Below are 15,065 nucleotides of genomic sequence, written 5' to 3'. Positions count from 1 at the left end.
GTGCGGCGGGCCGGCACAGGTGGCACCAGCCCCCACCTCCACGGTGGGGGAATGGGGCGAGGACGAGACACAGGAGGAGAGGGAGAGAGAGCGAGAGAAGAGGAGAGGAGAGGAGAGGCTGTCTGCTGTCCTGCCGCCAGGACAGCCACCATATGGTCCTCCGCCAGCTCGATTGCCTGATCCAGCGACGCCGGGCGGTGGCACTGGACCCACTCCGCGGTTCCTGCTGGCAAGCGTGCGACGAATTGCTCCAGTACCACCTGGTCGATGATCCCCTCGGCGTCGTGGTTGTCGGCCCTCAACCACCGCCAGCAGGCATCCCGGAGTTGCTGGCCAAACGCGAACGGCCGGCCGACTTCCTCCAAGTGCAAAGCGTGAAAGCGCTCACGCTGCTGCTCCGGGGTGTGCCCCACACGCTGGAGGACGGCCCGGCGAAGGTCCGCATAGGCCAGCCGGCGGTTGGTGGGGAGTTGTAGAGCGGCCAGCTGCGCCTCTCCCGTTAGCAGGGGGAGGAGGCGCACCGCGCGCTGCTCCATCGGCCACCCCGAGGTCTCCGCGACTTGCTCGAAGAGCGTGATGAATGCCTTGGGGTCATCCTGCGGGCCCATCTTTGTTAGGGTGAGGGGGGACGGGCCCGCGGTGGGAGCGTTGGTGGACCCCGCCGACGCAAGGAGGTGCCGGAACGCCTGACGATCTTCTTGCTGGGCCAACACCAGGGCCTCGAACCGCTGTTCCTGCTCCTTTCGGAGGGTGACTAGCGCCTGGTGCTGGCTTTGCTGGGCCGTGGCGAGGGCGTGGACCAGTTCGGCGAACAGGGAGGACTCCATGGGGCTGTTCGGTTGCTGCGCTCCAGTCCTGGGTTTCGGCACCACTGTAACGCTTTTATCGAAGGGTGGAGCACAGAGGACGGCAGGACAGAGATCAGGTTTGAAACCAGGGGTTTTATTGCCACACTTTTCAGTGAACAAACTCGTATTACACACAGACACACACACACGACCGGCGTCTGGTTCGGGGATGAGCTCCTCTGCTCTATGCTCTCCCTCCTTAAGTAGGGCGCGGTCACTGGGAAGACACACACAAACACAGGTTAATTGACATCAGGTGTAGTGATTCTGCCACTTACCTTCCCTGACTCTGCCCTCCTGTCACAGACCGGCGCTTGACCATGCCCCCGCTGCCACACACAGTTATACTTTGTGACTATATAGAACACAGTTATAGAAGTGAGTTATTAATAATCACGCAATCTGTTATCACCCAGATGATGATGGGTTCCCTTTTGAGTCTGGTTCCTCTCGAGGTTTCTTCCTCATGTCATCTGAGGGAGTTTTTTCTTGCCACCATCACCACAGGCTTGTTCATTGGGGACAAAATTAGTTCATGTTTAAAGCCTTCAATTTTCTGTAAAGCTGCTTTGCGACAATGTCTCTTGTTAATAGCACTATACAAATAATCTGAGTTGATGACTTGACTATGCTGATGACACGGTTACTGTATTGTGCAAAAGGCACAACAAATGTTTGCATATTTTTTCTCAAAGATGTTTGTTTTATTTGTGGCACAGTGGCCTCATAACATCAGTGTGTTCTGGGTTCAAACCTCATGGCTGACTGCAGAGTTTGCATGTTCTCATGCTGCGTAGGTTTCTACTGGGCTCCCACAGTCCAAAGATGTGAATTAGGTCAACTGACTACTCTAAATTGCCTGTAGGTGTGAATGGTTGTTTGTCCTCGTGTTAGCCCTGACATAGATTGGTGATCTGCCCAGGGTGTACCCTGCCTCTCACATGAAGTCAGCTAGGATTGGCTCTAGCCCCCTGTAACCATGATAAATAAGTGGTAAGGATGGATTTTTTTTAAATGTCTGCATTAGTATGTGAGCAGAAAAACTGCAAAATTCCAAACATTCATTTCCCACAAAAATGATAATGTCACTGAAAAAAAAACACTTTTAGTAAAAAGCAAGGAACAGAAGCAAGTGTGATAGCCAAAGTGTCCAGATGAACTGTGGCAGGTTCTCCATGATGCCTGGAAAAACTTCTCAACCAGTATCCTAATAAATTTGCACAAATGTGGTCACATCATATATTGACTAGCTTTTTTTTATGTTAACTGCTCTTTATAGTCCATTTTATGAGTAGAATTTATTCATTTCATTATTTTTAAAGCCACCATTATGAAAGAGAATTTCTTTACATGTGCCCAAGATGTTTTCACAATGTTGTATCTTTGGACTGTGGGAGCCCAGTAGAAACCTACGCAGCACGAGAACATGCAAGCTAAGCCAGATGATCAAATCAGACAACGGTGACAGCTGTTCAAAGCCCCACAAAGCTGCCCGATATGATTGGAGTGGTGGGCAAAGCTGTTGGCACTCGGACTGTGGACATTCAGAACTTTAACCACAAAATGGTTGTTATCTTGGAGCAGCTTTCAGCTTTGCAAGGAATACGTTTTTCGGAGATCAATGGACGGAATGGACAGATATGGACGAGCGGTGAGGACGTGCAAAGTCTGCGTCTGGAAAGACCAAACAATTCATATCTTATTGACATTCGGCTCCCGTAGACAGCACCGGCCTTGGTTCAGGTCATTGCTGAGACAACATTTCCCCCTGAAGGTCACTGCCGGGAGACACTCTCGCATTCCTCGCATTCCTTCTCTAACTTTCCGCGGTCGCCATTTTTACCCCCAGTGTAACAAGCGGGTGCGTGACCAGCGCCTTCATGGCTGCAGGAGCGGACGGCTGCTTGCTTGCGCTGGATTACCTCCCCCCCTCCCCCGCCCCCCCCTTACCCCCTACCCCTGATTCCCCCCCTCAAGTCTCATGTTTAAAGTGTACTTGTGTTGTTGTTTGTGTTATTGTGTGCTTGTGCGGAGGTTTTTAAATGCTCCCACACTGTACTCCTGACAGGAGCATGGGGGGGTTCTTTTTCCCTCATCTTTCCTCATGTTACTACTGTGTTTCTTTTCTTTTATCCCTGTCTTCCTGTCCTGTTCCCCCTCTGTAAGGACAGGTTGATGGTCAATTTCACTGGTAACAGTGACAATAAAGAGTTCATTCATTCATTCATTCATTCATTCATGACAGACATGAGCTGAATAAAATTTAGGACGTTAAACATTGGATGCTGAGTGTGATTAACTCCAGTCTCTCCTTCAAAGCTCATGTAAATAACATTACTCAGAAAGATTTTTACACCTCAGAAATACCATTAAGAAGTATAATGTTGCCCTGTGATGACCTGGCGACTTGTCCAGGGTGTACCCCGCCTTTCGCCTGTAGTCAGCTGGGATAGGCTCCAGCTTGCCTGCAACCCTGTAGAACAGGATAAAGCGGCTTGATATAATGAGATGAGATGAGATGAGATGAGATGAGAAGTATAATGTTGCAGAAAAACTAGTTCATATTTTTGTTACATCTAGACAAAACTTTTGTAACTCCTCACTTTCTGGATGTTCCAGTAGGGACATAAAAGCTACAGTCAGTCCAGAATGCAGCAACCCTTACTAGAATCATAAAACTTGACCATGTCACCCCTATCTTATCCACACTGTATTGGGTCTCAGCAAAATTTCACATCGATTATAAAATATGACTAATGGTCCCTAAAACCCTAAATGGTCTCATCCCACATTACCTGAGTGACGTTTTATTCTGTTACGTTCCCACATGTATGCTTCAGTCAAAAGGCTCTTTATTAGTGCCTAGCATAGTACTAAATACCTTGCTGACACTCAGATTTGTTTAAGGTAGGACACTTTATGTCCCTTTTAGTTGTGCTGTCATAGTTAGGCCTACCAGAGTCCTTAATCTGATTGCAATTTCAACCCTTTAAACCACTGTAGGACAGTGGTGGCTCACTGGTTACGGCTCTGTATTACAGATCAGAAGTCCCACTGTTGGGCCAAGACTCTTAACCCTATCTATTCCAGGGACATTGTATCATGGCTGACCCTGTGCTGTGCCCCTTACTTCCTACCAAGCTGTGATATGCAAAAAAAAGAATTTCACTGTGCTGTAATAGATATGTAACAAATAAAGGCTTCTCTCTCTCTCTAGGTCAAGCACATATCTCAAAAATGTGTTTCTCTCTCACTCCGTATTACACGTTACTACTGCTACCGACCTGAGCCGGAGTCCTTAGTAGTGTCTGCCATGTGTTGCAAAAAAGCAACCATACTGCTTACCAGATCGCTAAATTTCATTGAAGAAGATAGCTACAACTAACTATAAATAAGCAAAATGGCTGGTGCTAGGGCGGCACGGTGGTGTGGTGGTTAGCGCTGTCGCCTCACAGCAAGAAGGTCCGGGTTCAAGCCCCGTGGCTGGGGAGGGCCTTTCTATGTGGAGTTTGCATGTTGTCTGTGTGGGTTTCCTCCGGGTGCTCTGGTTTCCCCCACAGTCCAAAGACATGCAGGTTAGGCTAACTGGTGACTCTAAATTGACCGTAGGTGTGAATGTGAGTGTGAATGCTTGTCTGTGTCTGTGTGTCAGCCCTGTGATGACCTGGCGACTTGTCCAGGGTGTACCCTGCCTTTTGCCCATAGTCAGCTGGGATAGGCTCCAGCTTGCCTGCAACCCTGTAGAACAGGATAAAGTGGCTAGAGATAATGAGATGAGATGACTGGTGCTGATATATTTAACATGTCAGTCATTTTCATTAACTGCTTCAGTAATTAGTAGTTGGTTACAAGGTTCTGACCCTTTGCAAGTTCTCCCAATCATCATATGGAGAAATTGTGTGTCTGGGCAGGACAAGCAGAAAGTCATGGTCTGATACGCATTTAGATATTTTTTTTCTATGCAAAACTTAATTCAGTTCAATTTTCTTTGTGCTTTTAACAATGAACATTTTCACAAAGCAGCTTTAGAGAAATTCCGGGTATAAATTTCAGGTGTAAATTCCAGGTTTAAATGTCAAATTTATAATTTTAACCATAATGAGCATGCCAGAGATGATGGTGATAAGAAAAAAACTCCCTGTATATGATATTGCCAAAAAATGGATCAGGCAGGTCTGGAGAGCCGAATGGTTTAGGTTCAATGGTATCTCAGTAGTAGGTGTAGCTCAATAGAGAAACTGAGAAAGAGCGACAGAAACACAGGGACTGCCCATTGTCATGTAATGGTTAAGAACAGTATACATTGTGTGTTGAGTGCAAACAGGGTGGAACGATTTCCTTGATGTGGGTGGAGTACAGAAGTATGGTAGGCGGGAGATAATGTTCACACACAAGTTTATTTAAGCTTTTCAGCTTCACTTGCTTAACTCTAGGACACACGCACGTACACACACAGAGTCGTGTTCTGGTCCCGGGGCTCTCTTCTCTGCTCTCGCCCTCCTTTTATGCTCCACCATCACTGCAACACACACACATACGTTGATTGACAACAGGTATAACAACTTGGCCACTCACCTTCCCCGACCCTGCCCTCCATTCACAAACTGACGCTTGGCCACGCCCCCGCTGCCACATACCCCCACCACCCGACTCAGGCCGGGGAGCCGTCCGGCCTGCAGCGGACTCCCCCCCACCGATGGGACAGGAAGTCTGCCACCACCATCTGCGCCCCTGGCCTGTGGACCACCTCAAATTTAAATGGCTGGAGGGTGAGAAACCAACGGGTGATCCGCGTGTTGGCATCCTTCATGTGGTGGAGCCACTGGAGGGGCGCGTGGTCCGAACAGAGGGTGAAAGGGCGTCCAACAGGTAGTATCGGAGGGCGAGGACCTCCGATAGAGAAACAGAGAAAAATCCAAGATCCTTGAAAAAGCTGTGGCACAGCAGTTATGCTTATATTTATATAGGAATAACATCCATGAAATGTATCAGTCAGGATTTAGACCTCATCATAGCACAGAGACAGCACTGGTTAAAGTAGTAAACGACCTACTGTTGGCGTCTGATCAGGGCTGTGTCTCGCTACTTGTGTTGCTTGACCTTAGTGCAGCTTTTAATACCACTGAACATTCCATTCTTCTGGAGAGACTAGAAAATGTTGTGGGAGTTAAGGGAATGGTCATCTCCTGGCTCAGCTCTTATTTAATTGATCGCTATCAGTATGTTGATGTAAATGGTGATTTTTCTAGACATACTGAGGTAAAGTTTGGTGTTCCACAAGGTTCTGTCTTGGGTTCACCACTTTTTTCTTTATATATGTTACCTCTGGGTGATATTATTCATAAACATTGTATTAGTTTCCACTGTTATGCTGATGACACACAGTTGTATGTTTCTGCAAAACCTGATGAGAGACACCAGCTTAATAGAATTGAGGAATGTGTGAAGGACATTAGACACTGGATCCTTATTAACTTCCTTCTGCTTAACTCTGACAAGACTGAAGTACTTGTACTCGGACCACATGCAGCTAGAAGTAAGTTTTCTGATTTTACAGTAACTCTGGATGGCCTTTCTGTTTCTTCACGTGCAGCAGTAAAAGACCTCGGAGTGATTATTGACCCCAGTCTTTCATTCGAAACTCACATTGATAACATCACCTGGATAGCTTTCTTTCATCTCAGAAATATTGCTAAGATAAGATATTTAATGTCACTACATGACACGGAAAAACTAGTTCATGCTTTCGTTACCTCCAGGTTGGATTATTGTAATGCCTTACTGTCTGGATGTTCCAATAAGTGCATAAACAAGCTCCAGTTAGTTCAAAATGCAGCAGCAAGAGTCCTTACTAGAACTAGAAAATATGACCACATCACCCCTGTCGTATCCACACTGCATTGGCTCCCAATCAAATTTCGTATTGATTATAAAATACTACTACTGACCTTTAAAGCACTGAATGGTCTCGCACCACAGTACCTGAGTGAACTTCTGCTCCTCTATGACCCGCCACGCCTACTTAGATCAAAAGGTGCAGGCTATCTGCTGGTACCTCGTATAGTGAAGGCTACATCAGGGGGCAGAGCCTTTTCTTACAAAGCCCCACAGTTATGGAACAGCCTTCCAAGTAATGTTCGGGAATCAGACACAGTCTCAGCGTTTAAGTCTAGGCTGAAAACATATCTGTTTAGTCAAGCCTTTTGTTAATGGTGTTTATGAGGTAAAGGTGTAGATCTGGAGGGTCCTCAGACATAGAGTGTTTTGGTAAACTGGGATGTATGGATGCTGTCAGTCCCCCACTCGCTTGTGTTGGTAACTCGCCAGCGCCCCCTATAACGATCCCACAATTTCCTTGCGCGCTCCACCCGGATGTGACGTGAAGTGGAACTGCTTTAACTGTATCGAGAGCGCCTCGATTCGCTCTCTCATGTTCTGACTACTGGAGTGGTCGGACGGACTGTAGGCACGCTCGCCTACAGTGTTGAGACTAACCGCTATTGTCTGAGAACAGCCTGTTCAAATTAGTTTCGGCCGAACTTTTGAACGACCCGCTAAGTTTCAGCGATATAGTGGTTTTGATTCTAAACCTTTGCAAAGTTTAACTACAGTTAAGTAGTTTTCCACGCTAAGAGGCATTTGCGGACAGCTTCGCTCCTCTCAGCCTTTTCCTCGTCGACGCATCACCGGAGGTTTCTCCTGAAGCACCGTGGGCCAGCTAGGCCTTCATCTCCCTGCTTCGTTAGCCGCGGTTGGACGCAACGCGCCGCTAACCTCCTCTCCTCGGACTGCGACCCTCAGCGCGGACATCGGAGAAAGAACTTCCATCGCATTGAGTAGGCACTTGGGCAAATTTTTAATTTGTAGCTTATTCAGATGGTTGTTAGGGTCATGTTTAAGCTTTGAGCTATTTAGCATACCCGCTCAGACACGGAAGGTGTTTGTTTGTTTTTATTGTTTGTTTTGTTCTGTTTTTTTTCTTTGAACTTGTTAGACAGGGTATCTTGCATGATATCTTTCCTTAACTCCATTGCTAGCTTCCCTATCTGATTAGCAGCGCAGCGACAAGTTTGTTATTTTAAGCTCCGAGGCTAGACCGCTACAAGGCCTAGTTCTCTCCATCCAACACATATACACACTCTCACACTCTTTCTCTCTCTCTCTCTCTCTCTCGCGTTGAGTTCTTTGCCTAGATAGTCTGTTGGAAATTGTTGTTAAGTGCAGTGTTTGGATCCAGCTGTAGCGTGGTCAGATTCTCCTTAGCAACTTATTGCTAGCTACCTCAGGGTGATACGCTAGCTGGTAGGCTTGTGTTCTCGACTAGGCCTGCAGGCGCCATTTTTCCGACGCCATTTTGATACCTTCCTCATTGAGTTACCTGTGATACGACACCTAGGCACTGACCGCCATTTTGTTTAAGCATTGCCAGAGTGGCTAGCATTAGCATCTGCCCACAGATACCTACACAAAGCACACATTAGCCACAGAGCTAATCCTTTGTTCTATTTAGCTAACATTCCTTTGTTTTAGCTAACATTCCTTTGTTTTAGCTAACGACAAGCTAGGTCACACACACACACACACACACACACACACGCATCGGCTTGCCCTAGCCTCACACACACGCACACACAAGGGATTCTTTTCTTTTTTTTTCCTTCTATCTCTTTCTCTCTCTCTTTCCCTCAAATTTATAGTCCAGGTGTAATTGTTCCATTGTTTTGTCTTGTTATTACCTTTGCTGACATTGAATGTATTTTGAGTTTATTATTATTAGTGAGTAGTAGACAAATAAAAGCTAATAAAATTGAATTGCATTTTACTTGTTCCTGTTGTTTATTCACAAGGTCAACTATTTAGAACTCCTTTTTCCTTCAGAATTTAGCTTTTGTATACAACTGGGTTTCCCATCTAATACAGAGCTACCATTAATCTTGAGTGTAACCATTCACGGTGAGTATTAAGATTAATAATTTAAGATTTTATGAGACTGATCTTTATTTATAAATTGATTAATTTAATTATCAATTATCACATAATTTATAATTTAATTAATCCCAATTCAACCTACATTAAAGTGGTGCCCCGTGTGAGGAATAGTTTAATGACCTTGTGAATTTCTCAACAATAACTTGTAAACTGCTGTATACCCAAAATCAACTGCCAAGGTATAACACAGATGACTTTAATGGTGAATCATTAACAGTGTGTTAATCACAGAACTGAAATTCAGCTGCCAACCACAGTTAGCTGATAAACTGGTTTAATTGATTAGTACATTAGAGTAATATCTAATCCAAGTACTTAATTAATATTATTAATAATAATAATCATTATTGTTAACTAATTATTAATTGAGCTAATTAATACAAGTGAAACATTAGTGAAAACAAAGTAGCTAAGAAACCACATCAATTATTTAGCAACTTGGATTGAATTAAATTCTAACCTAATCAACACCTAGTATTAATTTCCTTTAAGTTAATTAATACAGTTCGAACAAAATGTCGCGTTCCCCATCAAGGGAGTCAGAAGGGCCCCTCCTCTCTCTCTTCGACGTTGTAGGCGATTTAGGCCAAGTCCCGGAGGATAGGAGAAATTACTTCTGTGATCTGGACCAAAAGGCTCGCTTTGATGAAATACACATAGCCGTTAGGGAACTTAAGGAGCGTACTATGACTCTCCCAGAAGGGCTACCCAAATTGTTCATGATCTACTATAAGGAAATGGAACATGTGTGTATGACCCTCGAACAAGAGAAAAGAACACTAAAACGACAACTGGCCGAAGCTCAAAGGAGAGCAGAAAGCGCGGAGAGTAGCCTCGTGGGCCTGAGAGCCACACAAGATGAACTAAAGCGCGAAATAGAATACCTCAGAGAAGAAGTGACGCAAGCACGTCGCTCAGATGAGGGATCGGCCAAACCCTCCCAAGAACAGAGTTCCGCTCTGGAGGAGGAAGAACCTGAGCTTAGAACGGTAGATCAGATACCGCACTCAAGCTCAACTCGCGTGAAAGTCGCACGATCGCCACCTCGTGGCGCTGGGAGTTTTTACTTTACTCCCCACTACACCCCCTCGCGCTTCAATATCGCTGCAGCCTCTAGCCCGCAGAAAACGCCGCGCTACGTACCCTCAGACTCCTCTGACGGAGAGGCCGCCTACAAGCCGAAACGCAGACATAGGCGATATGAGAGCAGCTCAAATAGCGAAGACAGCGAGGACCCCTACGGGTCAAAATCAAAACGCCTCGTCGCAGAACGCAAAACTAGGATCCGCCAAATCGACGTCCTTGCAAAAGACATAGAGCGTTTTGAGCCGGAAAATCATAGACACCGAAGCGTTAATGATTATTTCCGGGAAATCGAGCATAGCCTCCTGGACCTGCCAGAGGCTACGTCGCATGAAAAGGCCAGACTAGTCTGGAAAACTTTAGGTAGTGGCGTACGAGCATTCGTTGAGACCTTACCGCAGTCAGTCCTCGACAACTACAAGAAGATACGCAAGTACTTGAAAGAGGAATACTCGTTGTACGAGGACGAGACTGCTGCGACGATGGGTGCCATTCTGATCAGACAGAAACGAAGCGAACACCCTCGCGAGTACTACCGTCGGCTCCGAGCAGCGTACTTTCAGGGCAGAAGCGAGCCCGGGCTAGAGGAAGATCGCAACTTCAAGTCCCTCTTCCTCCATAACCTTCACCCGTGCATCCGTAACCAAGTAACACTCGCGTGTCGCCAGCGCCCCCATACTATGAGAGAAATGCGTCGCACCGCACAACTAACGTGGGAGACGTTCGTCCGACCCACGGACCGCCACGAGGACGATCCCAGAGTCCTCAGCCTATATGAGCAGGAAGGTCAGTCCTTAGGCCTAGAAGGGGGTGAAGCCCCAAACCGCGGGCCCCCTTGGGCGAACCCAAACCCCGGCCACCAGACGTCGAGTCAACCCAAAGGTAACTGGAAAGTTCGACAAGCTGGAGCCAAGGGGGAACAGGGCCCCAACGCCAAAGGGCAAGGTAACCGCAAACCTGGCAGTCACGGCCCTAAATCTCAGAATAGCGGACAGTCAAGGCCCCATCGCAACTCCTCTCGAAGGGAGCGGAGCCCTAAGCTAGCTACCGCTAAACAAGCCAACCAAGAGCCGCTTGGGATGGCAGAACTGAGGGCTGAATTAGCACGGATTAAACAAGCCAACCAAGAGCCGCTTGGGATGGCAGAACTGAGGACCGAATTAGCACGAGTTAAACAACTGCTGAGCAATAAGAACAGGAAGGGTAAGCCGAGCAAGGACAGGGACGAACCGTCAGCATGACTAGGCCGGGACCCATCCCCACCACCACCGCGTGTCTACCTCGTGGGGTGGGGAAAGGATCCCTGCCCAATAGGCAGCGATGAGTTGAAACCACCCCCTCCGTTAGTGAAGCCTGACCCGCAGGATGCACCCCTGACGCAGTTTCTTGGAGATTTGGTTAGGAAAGGCAACGCCAAGCGTATCTATACCCCAGTTGTGGTAGAAGGCAACGTTTCCCTCCAAGCTCTCTTGGATACCGGGTCAGAAATCACCCTGATGTGTTCCAAAGTCTTTGCAGAGGTTTCTGATGCGCGGCGCGCGCAAGGTAGACCCATCAGAACCGAACGTTGTGACGTCAACTTGGTTAGCTTCACCCAGAATCAAGCCCCAGTAACAACCATTGCATGGTTAGAACTCACCTTCCAGGGCATGTCCATCACTCACCCCACTTACATCTGCTCTGTCGGTGTAGAACCGTTCCTCATTGGCCAAGACCTACTAGATAGGCTAGCGCCCCTCATTGACTGTCGTCGTGGGCAACTGTGGGCCCAGGTCGCGTCCCCACAGACCCCAGATCCTCGTCGTCACGATCGAGCCTGTTGCGATGAAGTTAGCGTGGAGGCTACTCCACCGATAGCTGAGTCAGGGCAGGTCCCCGAGAACCTCGAGACCACTCCGCTCCACCCTGAGCCGAGTCAAGACGCACCAAACTCAACCGACACTCCTCTCAACCGCAACGCGCTTGATGGCCACCCGTCTTTCCTTTGCTTTCTTGGCGAATCTGCCCCAACCAGGTACTACCCCTGGATATCTGGCAACATTGCTGTCAACGGCGTCACGGCACCTGCCGTCAGGTTAGCGCTTTGGTCAGAGAAGTCAGCCATCAGCCAAACGTGGTTCGACATAGTGCGTCAGAGCACTCCTTCCGCTGTCTTTGTGCAGAAGAGCCACCGGCTACTGTCAGCCGAACAACCCCAGAGCCCCATCAAAGCCACGGGCGTCTGCGCCGTGTCGCTCGCCATCGGTCAGAGAGAATTCCTTCATTTCTTGAGTGTCGTCCCCGGACTTCCTGACCCACTGGTCATTGGGGCAGACATCTTGGTCAGACTGGGAGCCCAACTGGACCTAGTCAACCGGGTCATCTGGACCCAAGCCGACGCTGCTAAGCACCCGTTCCAAGCTGACCCGGAACAAATGCGGTCAGGACAAACGATTCCCCAAGCCTGCCATGTCGCTAGCGAATTTGACATTGTCATTCCCGCTAGGACTGCTGGTTCCCCTCTTAAGCTGGTCATCATGAAAGACCAACAGTTTCGTAGCTCCCAGGCGTTCTTCCAGCCTCTCAGATTCTTCATGGAGCTCGATTTAGCCGTGTGTGGGACTCCGCTGCTTGAAGTGAGTCATCGTTCCGCTTACCTCCTGGTTCAAAACTCCACGCGGGACGCCATCACGATCCCCGCCCGTCGGCCTTTAGGCCTTCTGATAGACCAGGCATTCCATGACTTTGAACTCACCATTCCAGTCATCGGTGAGCTGCCAACGCCGGACACTCATTCCGATCCAGTGGAACCTCCCTGGATCACTCTTCCTTTCCACATGATCCACGTCGAACCTCACGACATGCTTCGCGACGAGCGCATAGTCATGACCAGAACTGACACCCCGAAACACATGCTGGTGTATGCTCTTGCCACGCAATCGAGCAACGACACCCCTGCAACTGAGGTCGTCGATTCAGCTCTAGGTGAACCGTACCCAGGCTTCGAACGAGAAGTTCAACAACAGCTGGTGAAAGCTGACAGCCTGACCACGGACGCCCAGAGACGACAGCTCCGTGAACTGTTCTACGACTTCAAGGCGATCTGGGCGCGAGATTCCAATGACTGCGGAGTCACGGACATCCACACCGTCCGAATCCCAACAGATCCGAACGCTCCACCGACGTTCGTGCGGCAATACAAAATCCCGTTAGCCGCATACGACTCAATACAAGAAACACTGGACACTCTGCTGGAAAAGCAGATCATTCGTGAGTGTAACTCGACTTACAACTCCCCCTTGTGGCCGGTGCTGAAACCGAACGGCAAGTGGCGTCTCACCATTGACTATAGGCAGCTGAACAAGCAAGTGCCCTTGTCAAGATGGCCCATGATCCATCTGGATCAAGAACTTGCCAAGGTGAAGGGTGCAAAGTTCTTCTCCACCGCCGACGTGGCGAGTGGATTCTGGACCATGCGCGTGGATCCAGCTGACCAGCACAAGCTGGCCTTTTCCTTTGGGAACCGCCAGCTAACTTTCAACCGATGTCCGTTCGGCTACGCGAACTCCCCCGCTGAATTCAACATCTTCTTGCATAAGGCAATGAGCGATGCCGCAGCTCGTGGCAACTTGATCTATGTCGATGACATCCTCATTAGGTCACAGACTTTTGATGCACACCTCGAAGAGATACGCCATGTTCTGTCCCAGCTGTCCAGAGCAGGAGCGAAGCTCTCTGTCACCAAAGGGCAGTGGTGTCGCACCAAAGTTGAATACGTTGGACTGTGCGTCGGGCCAGATGGCATTGAACCCCAGTCAGGGAGGGTGCGGGCTATCCAAGATATCAAAGCCCCATCCAACGTACCCGAACTCAGGAGCTTCTTAGGGGTCTGCAACTACTCCCGACAGTTCATCGAGGACTACGCGGAGATAGCACGACCGCTCACCGAGCTCCTCCGGAAGGATAAACCCTTCCAGTGGAGTGAGCCTCAAGAACTCGCGTTCAAGAGCATGAAGCAGAAGCTCTGCTCTGCTCCCTGCCTCGCGTATCCCGACAAAGACAAACCGTTCTTCTTGGAGGCTAGTTTCTCCACCCACTGCCTGAGCGCTGCACTGTCACAGCAGCATGACAAAGATCGCCGTGTCGTAGCATACGCCAGTCGGCCCCTCAGTGCTGTGGAGTTTAAATTTTCAGACTGCGAAAAAGCCCTGCTGGCCACGGTCTGGGCCGTTGAACACTTTCGCAGTTACATTGGTGGCCAGAAGGCGGTGATAGAGACCAATCATCAACCGGTCTCGTTCTTGAACAGCCAGAGGCTGAGAGAGGGAAGAGTTTCGAACAGTCGCATTGCAGCTTGGATGATGACACTACAGGGCTACGACGTCGAGGTGAAGTACGCCCAGAACCACAAGATGGCGCTTGGCCGAGGCCTGGCGGAATGCCAGCATTGCGACTGCGAGAATAGTCCGGATCAAACCGAACTAACAACCGTACCTGCTCTCCCCTCCGACCACCACTACTATGACGAGAACGTCTGCAAAGACCTCCCCACCGCTTACATAGATGGATGCTCATTCCATCATGAACGCAAAGTCCAAGCCGGTGTCGGTATCGTATGGGCGAACGGCCCTATACAAGGGAAATACCAACATCGACTCGGGGCTAAGACTAGCCAATATGCGGAGGTAGCAGCCGTGCTCATCGTCCTGCAACAAGCTGCCCGTGAGAACATCAAGCGGTTAGTCCTCTGCTCTGATTCAAATTATGCCAGGCATAGCTTCGTCTCACACTTTCCCTCGTGGAAGGTGCGGGACATGAAAAACGCAAGGGGCAAGGAAGTGAAACACTCCGAACTCTTCCTAGCATGCGATCGACTCGTAACCGAACAGGGAATGTGCGTCTATTGGAAGAAGGTGAAGGGACATTCTCAAGTCCCAGGACCTGACAAAGTCGGTAACGATGAGGCAGATGGCCTCGCCAAAGCGGGAGCCGTAGACGGCCCCCTTTGGGAATTTCAGCCGCCATGGCTTCCCGAGACGCCACGCCATGACGTAACCGCGATTACTCGCCGACAGGCTAGAGCAGGTCAAACTGACGCAGTACCCCAAGCAGGAACAGTGCAACTCGGCCGACTGCCCCAGGATGCCGACCTGGTGTCTATGCAGG

The sequence above is a fragment of the Neoarius graeffei genome, chromosome 22 (assembly GCF_027579695.1).
Source record: "Neoarius graeffei isolate fNeoGra1 chromosome 22, fNeoGra1.pri, whole genome shotgun sequence".
Taxonomy (NCBI): Eukaryota; Metazoa; Chordata; class Actinopteri; order Siluriformes; family Ariidae; genus Neoarius; species Neoarius graeffei.
The sequence above is the reverse complement of the archived record's forward strand: the minus strand, read 5'-3'. Positions refer to the sequence as shown.